At 50.1% G+C, this 10,000-nt stretch overlaps 1 pseudogene; it reads left to right on the forward strand.

The window, feature by feature from the left end:
• The window catches only part of LOC123502630, a 91,264-nt pseudogene that overhangs the window by 61,800 nt on the left and 19,464 nt on the right, over positions 1 to 10,000 (forward strand).

A 10,000-nucleotide genomic window follows, 5' to 3' on the forward strand; every position in this document is an offset into this window, starting at 1 on the left:
CACACACACACACACACACACACACACACACACACACACACACGCCCGGTAGCTCAGTGGTTAGAGCGCTGGCTTCACAAGCCAGAGGACCGGGGTTCGATTCCCCGGCCGGGTGGAGATATTTGGGTGTGTCTCCTTTGACGTGTAGGTGGTGTTCACCTAGCAGTGAGTAGGTACGGGATGTAAATCGAGGAGTTGTGACCTTGTTGTCCCGGTGTGTGGTGTGTGCCTGGTCTCAGACCTAGCCCAAGATCGGAAACAATGAGCTCTGAGCTCACTCCGTAGGGTAACGTCTGGCTGTCTCGTCAGAGACTGCACCAGATCAAACAGTGAATTACACACACACACACACACACACACACACACACACACACAGTCATCTAACTAATTATACAAGCATACCTCCTTTACTTAATTGTCCTTACACACACACACACACACACACACACCACACGCACACGCACACACACACACACACACACACACACACACACACACACCTCCCTTCATTCTCACAACCACATCTTTCCTTCCCCTCGTTAAATTCTCCATTCCTCTTTTCTTCCCCTTCTTTCCCCTTTCTTCCCACCCCTTCCCTTAAACCCCTTTCTCCCATGCCCCTCCTTTCTCCACCTCTTACTTTCTCTCTCTCTCTCTCTCTCTCTCTCTCTCTCTCTCTCTCTCTCTCTCTCTCTCTCTCTCTCTCTCTCTCTCTCTCTCTCTCTCATCTTCTTTTCCCTATTTCTCTTCCCTGCATTTCTTCCTTCGTTTCTCTTCTCTCAATTCTTTCCTTCCATCCATCCTTCCTTATTTTATTCTTCCTTTTCTCCATTTCCCCTTCTTTATTCTTTTCACCCCTCCACCGTCCCTCCCACGCCCTCCCACGCCTCCTCTTCCCTGCCTTTCTTCCTTCCTTTCTATCTCTTCTCAACCCTTTCATTTCAACCATTCTTCCTTCTTTTATCCTTTTTTTTCATCTAATTCCTCTTTTTTTACTCTATTCACCTCTCCTCTGCTCCTCCCACGCCCTTCCCACGCCTTTCCACCACGCCTGTTCCTTGCCTTTCTTCCTTTCTATCTCTTCTCTCAATCCTTTCATTTGTATCCATTCTTCCGCCCCTCCCACGCCCTGCCACGCCTCCTCAACGCCTCTCCACGCCTCCACAGGGACGGGAAGCTGCCAAGGGTGCTGCGGGAATGTGTGGGCTCCGTCAGGTGTGTGGCTGCCATGCTGGTCCACGTGTCTTCGTCCATCAGCCACTACCAAGAGACACTCGCCACGGTACAGCTGGCCTCGAGGGTACACAGACTCAGACGCCGCAGGATTAAGGTACGTACCGTGTGTGGGGATGTGGGAGGGTGGTACGTGAGTGTATGATGGGGGGAGGGGTGGTACGTGTGTGTGTGTGTGTGTGTTGTTGTTGTTGTTTTGCCAGAATTAAGGTACGTACCGTGTGTGTCGGGGTAGGGAAGAGGAGGGGTACGTGAGTGTAGATTTCGTTGTTGTTGTTGTTGTTGTTGTTGTTGTTGTTGTTGTTGTTTTATGCAAGGGAAGACGGTCAAAGCTAGCCAAAAAAAAGAAAAAAAGGCCTACTTGATTGCCAGTTCCCTGAAAGAATGATTGACTTATTGAAAAGTTATTGTTGTTGGTGGTGGTGGTGGTGGTGATGGTGGTGGAGGGGTGGTGGTGATGGTAGTAGTGCTGGTGGTCGAGGTGTTGTGTGTGTGTGTGTGTGTGTGTGTGTGTGTGTGTGTGTGTGTGTGTGTGTGTGTGCTTCCACGCATACACGCATACATACATACATACACACACACACACGTAGACTGTTTACAATGTGAGTAAAATGAATCAGTGGAGGAAGGAAGAAAAAGGAAAGATAGGAAGAAAGGAAGGAAGGAAGGAATGAAGGAAAGAACGAACGAATGAAGGAATTTTGTTTCACTCATAAAAAAAGAGAAAATAAAATAAGAAGACCAAATACCGCTGCACACACACACACACACACACACACACACACACACACACACACACACACACACACACACACACACAAAATGGAACTAAAGTAAAATATATATAAAAAAAAAGCAGAATAAACCAATAAAGAGACGACAACCTCCCCTCTTTTCCCCTCCCTACCCCTCTTCCCCCCCACCCACCCTTCATCCCTTCCCTCTCCCCTCTTCCTCCATCCACCCCTTCTCTCTTTTCCTCCTCCCCTCACCACAACTTCCCCTATTTTTCCCCTTGCTACCCTCTCTTCCTCCTTACCCCTCTCCCGCTCTTCCTCCTCCTCTCCCCTCTTCCCCCCCCACAGAAAAAAGGGTTAGAGCGGGGTTGCCTTTAAACAAGCGAGCCACGCGGTCAATTATTCAACCACACGACCACTAATTAAATATAGACTAAATAAATAAATAGATAAAAATGATAGCGTCACTCTCCCTACCCCCCGCACCCCCCTCTCTCTCTCTCTCTCTCTCTCTCTCTCTCTCTGCTGTTCTCTTTAAAACATTTATTCCTATTTCTGTTCCCGTTTTCTAAAATATAATAGAAATGTGTGACTTCGGAAATGGAGGAATATAAATGACTAAGTGGTTGTTGTTGTTGTTGTTGTTGTTGTTGTTGTTGTTGTTGTTGTGGTGGTGGTGGTGGTGGTGGTAGTAGTAGTAGTAGTAGTAGTAGTAGTAGTAGTAGTAGGAGGAGGAGGAGGAGGAGGAGGAGGAGGAGGAGGAGGAGGAGGAGGAGGAGGAGGAGGAGGAGGAGGAGGAAAAGGAAGAGAAGGGAAAAGAAGAGAAAAAAGAAGAAAAAGAATAAAAAGAGGAAAAAGGAAAAAAATAGCAACAAAACAACAAAAACACCAATAATACCACCACCACCACCACCACCACCACCACTACCACCACCCCCAAACCCATGACACTAAACCAACCCACCCCAACCCAACCCACACCCTCACCTGCCCACCAACCCAGGCCAGCACAGGTATGACAGGTGAGTATTGATTACACACACACACACACACACACACACACACACACACACACACACACACACACACACACACACACCTGAGTATCGGTATAAAAAATGGTCCCCCTTAAGATTAAAGGTAGCACACAGGTGAGCCTCAGAGGAGCACCTACCTGTGTGATTAAAGGTAAGTGCTTCACCCAGGCTAATTAGTGTGAAGGTGAGGTGGTGGTGGTGGTGGTGGTGGTGGTGGTGGTGGTGGTGGTGGTGGTTGGGGTTACTATTACGATATCTATAACAATAAGAACAATTATAACAAGTTTAATTGATAGCTACATAAATACAATCTCTCTCTCTCTCTCTCTCTCTCTCTCTCTCACTACCACCACCACCACTACCTTCCACACCTGACTTTCTCACCACAAATCAGAAAAACAACAAAAACTCTCACGAAATATGATAAAAAAATCCTGAAATTCTGAAATGCGTGACAAACTGACTGAAAAATCTGAAACAAAGAGAAAAATCTGAAGAAATATCCAGAAAAATTAGATATCCTAGAATTTTATTGTCTAACCTGACCCGACCTGACCTTAGCTGACCTTGGCTTGGCTAGTCACCCTTACCACCACCTGTCACTCTTATTGTCAGCCTTATGGTCACCCTTATCTAATATCCTGCTCGCCCTCATCCACTCTTCCTCCTCCTCTTCTTCCTCCTCCTCCTCCTCCTCCTCCTCCTTCCTCCTTCCCTCTCTCTCCCTCACTTGTCTCTCTCTCTCTTCCTCCTCATCCCAGCTTTAATAGTATCTCCCCTCCTCCTTCTCCTCCTCATCCTCTTCTTCTTCTTTTTCTTCTTCTTCTTCTTCTTCTTCTTCTTCTTCTTCTTCTTCTTCTTCTTCTTCTTCTTCTTCTTCTTCTTCTTCTTCTTCTTCTTCTTCTTCTTCTTCTTCTTCTTCTTCTTCTTCTTCTTCTTCTTCTTCTTCTTCTTCTTCTTCTTCTTCTTCTTCTTCTTCTTCTTCTTCTTCTTCTTCTTCTCTTCTCTTCTTCTTCTTCTTCTTCTTCTTCTTCTTCTTCCTCCTCCTCCTCCTCTTTCGTCAGACTTAAACAGAAACATCAACCTTTCCATCACACCACCTCCTCCTCCTCCTCCTCCTCCTCCTCCTCCTCCTCCTCCTCCTCCTCCATAGAATCTTACCCTTCTCATCTTCCTCTCCCATCTCTCCCCTGACCCCTCATCTCTACACCTGTGACCTCCTCCTCCTCCTCCTCCTCCTCCTCCTCCTCCTCCTCCTCCTCCTCCTCCTCCTCCTCCTCCTCCTCCCCATAATGGCCAATGTCGTGAAGGAAGAAAAATCGTCTAACGTCCCAAATGATGAATAGAAGTCGCCATATTGTGATGTGTGTGTGTGTGTGTGTGTGTGTGTGTGTGTGTGTGTGTGTGTGTGTGTGTGTGTGTGTGTGTGTGTGTGTTTGTTTGTTTGTTTACTTCCACTTCCTGACGTCATAATCTTGCTCATGACGTCACTGATATTGCAAGAGGACGAGGAGGAGGAAGAGGAGGAGGAGGAGGAGGAGGAGAAGGAGGAGGAGGAGGAGGAGGAGGAGGAGGAGGAGGAGGAGGAGGAGAAGCTGCCCCCCACAGGAGATATCTTCCCCCGGGGCTTGTCACCATAGCAACACAACCCTCTGTCCTCCCCTCCCCCAACTTCCTACCCCTCGTCTCACTCTCCCCCTTTCTCTCTCCCCCTTCACCCCTTCACCCCCTCAACTCCCCTCACTTCCCCTCATCACCTCCTACACTGCATTTCCCCAACGCATCATGTCTGACCTTTAAACAACAATAACAACAACAATAAGTGGTGGTGGTGGTGGTAGTAGTAGTAGTAGTAGTAGTAGTAATAGTAGTGGTGGTGATGGTAGTAGTAGTGGTGGTGGTGGTAGTGGTAGTGGTGGTGGTGGTGGTGGTGATGGTGGTGGTGGTGGTGGTGGTAATAATAATAATAATAATAATAATAATAATAATAATAATAATAATAATAATAATAATAATAATAATAATAACAATAGTGATAATAACAATGATAATAATAACAATAACAATAACAATAACAATTAAACCACCAGACTCACACCATTAATATGCAAAACACACACACACACACACACACACACACACACACACACACACACACACACACACACACACACACACACACATAGACAATCAAAATGAATAAATAAATATGACCTTTTCAACAGGTCCGAAAACTAACAGATAAGAGGATAATTCTAAACACATACTGATGCCCTGAAGAGGATTAAAATAAAGGGGATTTGATCGCATAAATAAACACCAACACTATGGAGGCGTCACTTGTCACTGGGGGGTGGAGGGTAGGTGTGGCAGATGACTGGATAGCTTAAAACGGTTGGAATTTATATATAAAGGGTTAGAATTTGTTGAAAAGGCTTGGAATCTATTTAAAAAGGTTTGGGATCTATATAAAAAGGATTCGAATTTTTTTAAAGGGTTGGAATATATTAAAAAGGATTGGAATCTCTACAAAAAAGGGTTAAAATTTATTAAGAAGGTTGGAATCTATTGAAAAGGGTTGAAATGTATTGGAAAGGGTTGGAATCTACTGGAAAGGGTTAGAATCTATCAAAAAATGGATGGAATCTATATGAGAGGGTTGAAATCTAAAAACGGATTGGAATCTATATGAAAGGGTTGAAATCTAAATAAAAGGGTTAGAATCTGTTAAAAAGGGTTGGAATCTGTTAAAAAGGGTTGGAATCTATATATATACTGATAAGGATAGATAGATAGACTCATACAAGGATTAAATAATATAAAAGTGTAATATTAATGTTTTTTTTTCTTTTTCCACTCGTAAATAAATAAATAAATGAATAAAAATTATAAAATAAAACAAGGAAGAATATAAATAAATAAATAAATAAATAAATAAATAAATAAATAAAAGCAACACACACACACACACACACACACACACACACACACACACACACACACACACACACACACACACACCAGCATATAACCTTGACCTCACCACGCCTACCCCACCCCCTCCCTCAGGACCTCATGACCTCCTGACCTCCTGACCTCTCCCCCACCCCTCTTGACCTGACCTGCCCTCATAACACATGCTGCTCTTTTGAGGAGGGCTCTGTTCTACCACTGGGAAGAGGAGGAGGAGGAGGAGGAGGAGGAGGAGGAGGAGGAGGAGAGAGAAGGAGGAGGAGGAGGAGGAGGAGGAGGAGGAGGAGGAGGAGGAGGAGGAGGAGGAGGAGGAGGAGGAGGAGGAGGAGGAGGAGGAGGAGGAGGAGGAGGAGGAGGAGGAGGAGGGCATCTATAACAACAACAACAACAATGACAAGTTTAATTAATAACCACAAATCTCTCTCTCTCTCTCTCTCTCTCTCTCTCTCTCTCTCTCTCTCTCTCTCTCTCTCTCTTCCCTTCCCTATCCCTTTATTAACCTAACCTAACCTAACTTGACCCAGCTTGACCCAGCTTGACCTAACCTAACCTAACTTGACCCAGCTTGACCTGCCCTCTCTCCACAGCCTCACGTGGGCGGCTCGGGGTCCGGTGGGTCATCTGAGGAATCCAAATCTGGGAGGTCATCACGAGGGACCCTCACTGACACGGGGGGGTCCTCCTCGGTAGACCCCTCCTCCTCGGAACAGGTAAGTGAGGGGAAAGAGGTGAGGGGGGGAGGTGATGAGGAGAAATACTGAAGGAGGGGAGAGAAGGAAGAGGCAAGGGAAGTAATGAAGAAAAGGAGGAGGGAAAATAGGGTGAGGGGAAGGGGAGTGGGGAGGGAAAGGAGCGGAAGGGAGGGGAGAGAGAGAAAGAGAAGAGGGGAAGGACGTGGAAGGGGAGGGTAAAGGAAGGGGAAGCAGGGGAAAGGAGGTAAAGGAAGGGGAAGGAGAGGGAGGGGAGGAGGATAAAGGAAGGGAAAGGAGGGGAAAGAGGGGAGAGGGGAAATTGGGAATGGAGTATAGTGAGGGGAAGGAGGAAGGGGTGAAGATGATGGGGAAAGAAGAGAGGTGGTTGAAGGAGGGAAGGGGGGTGATGAGGGGAAGGAGGAAGAACGGGGAGGTGTTGAGGGGAAAGAGGAGGAAAGAGGGAAGAAGAGGAAGAAGAAAATAAGGGAAGAAAGAGAAGGAAGAAGGAAGGAAGACAAGTGATGGTGAAAGAGAAGGATATGGAGGAAGATGAGGGGAAGGAGGATGGAAAGGTGAGGGGAAGAGGAGGAAAGTGATTGAAGGGGAAGGAAGGAAGAAGAAAAAGGGGGAAGAGAGGAGGAGGGAATGGAAGGTGATGAGGGGAAAGAGGAGAGAAAGAAAGTAATGGAAAGTAAATGAGGGGAGATGAGGGGAGGCAGGAGAGGGGAGGAGAGGTGATGGGGAATGGAAAGAGGAGAGAGCGGTGATGAGGGGATAAATAAAGATAAGCAAGGAAATGTGTAGAGAGAGAGAGAGAGAGAGAGAGAGAGAGAGAGAGAGAGAGAGAGAGAGAGAGAGAGAGAGAAATATTACACCTACCTATTTACCGACCCTCCACAAACACACCCTCTCTCTCTCTCTCTCTCTCTCTCTCTCTCTCTCTCTCTCTCTCTCTCTCTCTCTCTCTCTCTCTCTCTCAGGTAACTTATTAAACACCTGCGGGAGAGAGAAACACACCAGTACATTGTTTCTCCCCAGTACATCCTAACCCCCTCTCCCCTCACTCCCTTCTCCCCTCATCCCCTCTTCCCTCACTCCCTTCTCCCCTCACCCCCCCTCCCGTCACCCCTGAATATCGTGGTGGCTGGAAGTGTTGTGGCTTAACCCAGCTTGGCTCCTAAATCCTTGTTCAGGGAGAGAGAGAGAGAGAGAGAGAGAGAGAGAGAGAGAGAGAGAGAGAGAGAGAGAGAGAGAGAGAGAGAGAGAGAGAGAGTAAATGTATTGTATTGCAAGTGTTGATAACGCTCTGGGAGGTTTGTGTGTGTGTGTGTGTGTGTGTGTGTGTGTGTGTGTGTGTGTGTGTGTGTGTGTGTGTGTGTGTGTGTAATTCACCTCGGTCGTCTGCTGGTCACCCAGCCAGCCTTCCCCATCACGGAGCGAGGTCAGAGCTCATAGACTGATCTTCGGGTAGGACTGAGACCACAACACACTCCACACACCGGGACAGCGAGGCCACAACCCCTCCAGTTACATCCCCTACCTATTCACTGCTAGGTGAACACACCCCACACATTAACACCCAACCCCATTCGCCTCGCCGCTTACCGGGACTCGAACCCGGCCCTCTCGATAGTGAGCCGAGCGTGCTAACCACTACACTACACGGTGTGTGTGTGTGTGTGTGTGTGTGTGTGTGTGTGTGTGTGTGTGTGTGTGTGTGTGTGTGTGTGTGTGTGTGTGTGTGTGTGTGTGTGTGTGTGTGTGTGTGTGTGTGTGTGTGTGTGTGTGTGTGTGTGTGTGTGTGTGTGTGTGTGTGTGTGTGTGTGTGTGTGTGTGTGTGTGTGTGTGTGTGTGTGTGTGTGTGTGTGTGTGTGTGTGTGTGTTGGAGATGGGTGGGTATGTTTGTCTTTTCCTCTCTCTTTCGCTCTCTCCCTTTCTCTCCAAGTTCTCTGCCTCTGTTTCTCCTCCTCCTCCTCCTCCTCCTCCTCCTCCTCCCCTGGCACTAACTCCCGTCTCTTCTCCAAACTTGCGACACTCTCTCATCTCCCCCTCTCCCCTCTCCCCAGTCGTGCGACACGGTGATCTACGTGGGCCCCGCGGCGGACGATGCGACAGACGGCGAGCACCCTCCGGTGTACCTGCCGTCCCTCAACTCTGGCGACAACCGCTGCTCCATGAACAAGGCGCTGCGGGGCTCGGCGGTGGACGGCGCCTCCAAGCTGGACTCCCCCAGGACGCCCCGCAAGCCCTCCAAGACCTCAGGAGGCAAGAGTCCCTCGCGCCCCGGCAAGCATCCGGCAAGCAAGGACGGGGCGCACGCATCCCCACACAGGACTAAGGCAGGGAGTGGCGGCGGTGGTGGTGGTGGCGGTGGCGTCGTGAGGACTAGTGTCAGTGGTGTGAGTGGTGTGGGGGTGGGTGGTGTTAGTGGCGGGGGGGTCGCTGGGGCAAAATTCCCCTCCCCGTCAGGTGCTAAAGTGTCCACAGGTGCTACTCCAAAGTCTCCCAAATCCCCGCATGTCTCGCGGCACGGCCGGCACAAGGGCGGCGGCTCCAGCGCCCACGGTGAGGGTGGTGGTGGCGGCGGCGGGGCGGGTGGGGCGGCGCACCCCGGGGGCAGCGAGGAGCAGTGGATCGACGGGCCGAGGTTCCACCGCGCCAAGGTGTACGACGGCCATAAGATGAAGAGCTACGAGATGGAGACGTGGATCGACGGCCCCGAGGCGACCTACGGATACATGGATGACCACAAGAAGTCCATGATTCAGAAGTGGGTGGAGACGCAGAACGCCCAGGTGGCGCCGCCCAAGACGCCCGATCGCAGCCCCAAGCACCACCGCCAGTACAAGGAACTCACGCAGTTCAAGACGGTGGAGGACGAGGAGGGTGCCGCCGCAGCCGCAGCCGCAGCCGCCGCAGCCGCCTCGCCGCGCCACCGCGACACCCGCCATCGCGAGAAGAGGAAAAGCAGCGAGTGCAAGGAGCCTCGCAGGGACGTGGCGCCGGGCGGCAGCGTGGCGGCACAGCACGCGACGCCCCTCAAGGACTCCACGCCCAGGAAGCGACGCAGCTACGGCGATAAGCCTACGCCGCCCCTCCTGGCGAAACAGAGGATGCCGCCAGGCCACGGCAGCCACACACGGCGCCCGCTGACTCCCCGAAGAATGACCTCAGGGACCAGGGGGGGCGGGGGGAGGCCCAGGCGCCGCCCCGGGGAGAGAAAGTGCCTGAGAGTGCCGCTAGCGAAGGAACCCCGAGGGGCGCCCCTGATGCCAATGCCAACCTCCCCGCGGTGGTGGCAGGGCGCCGGCCCAGTGACGCACGGCCC

Source organism: Portunus trituberculatus, chromosome 12, assembly GCF_017591435.1.
Source record: "Portunus trituberculatus isolate SZX2019 chromosome 12, ASM1759143v1, whole genome shotgun sequence".
Classification (NCBI taxonomy): Eukaryota; Metazoa; Arthropoda; class Malacostraca; order Decapoda; family Portunidae; genus Portunus; species Portunus trituberculatus.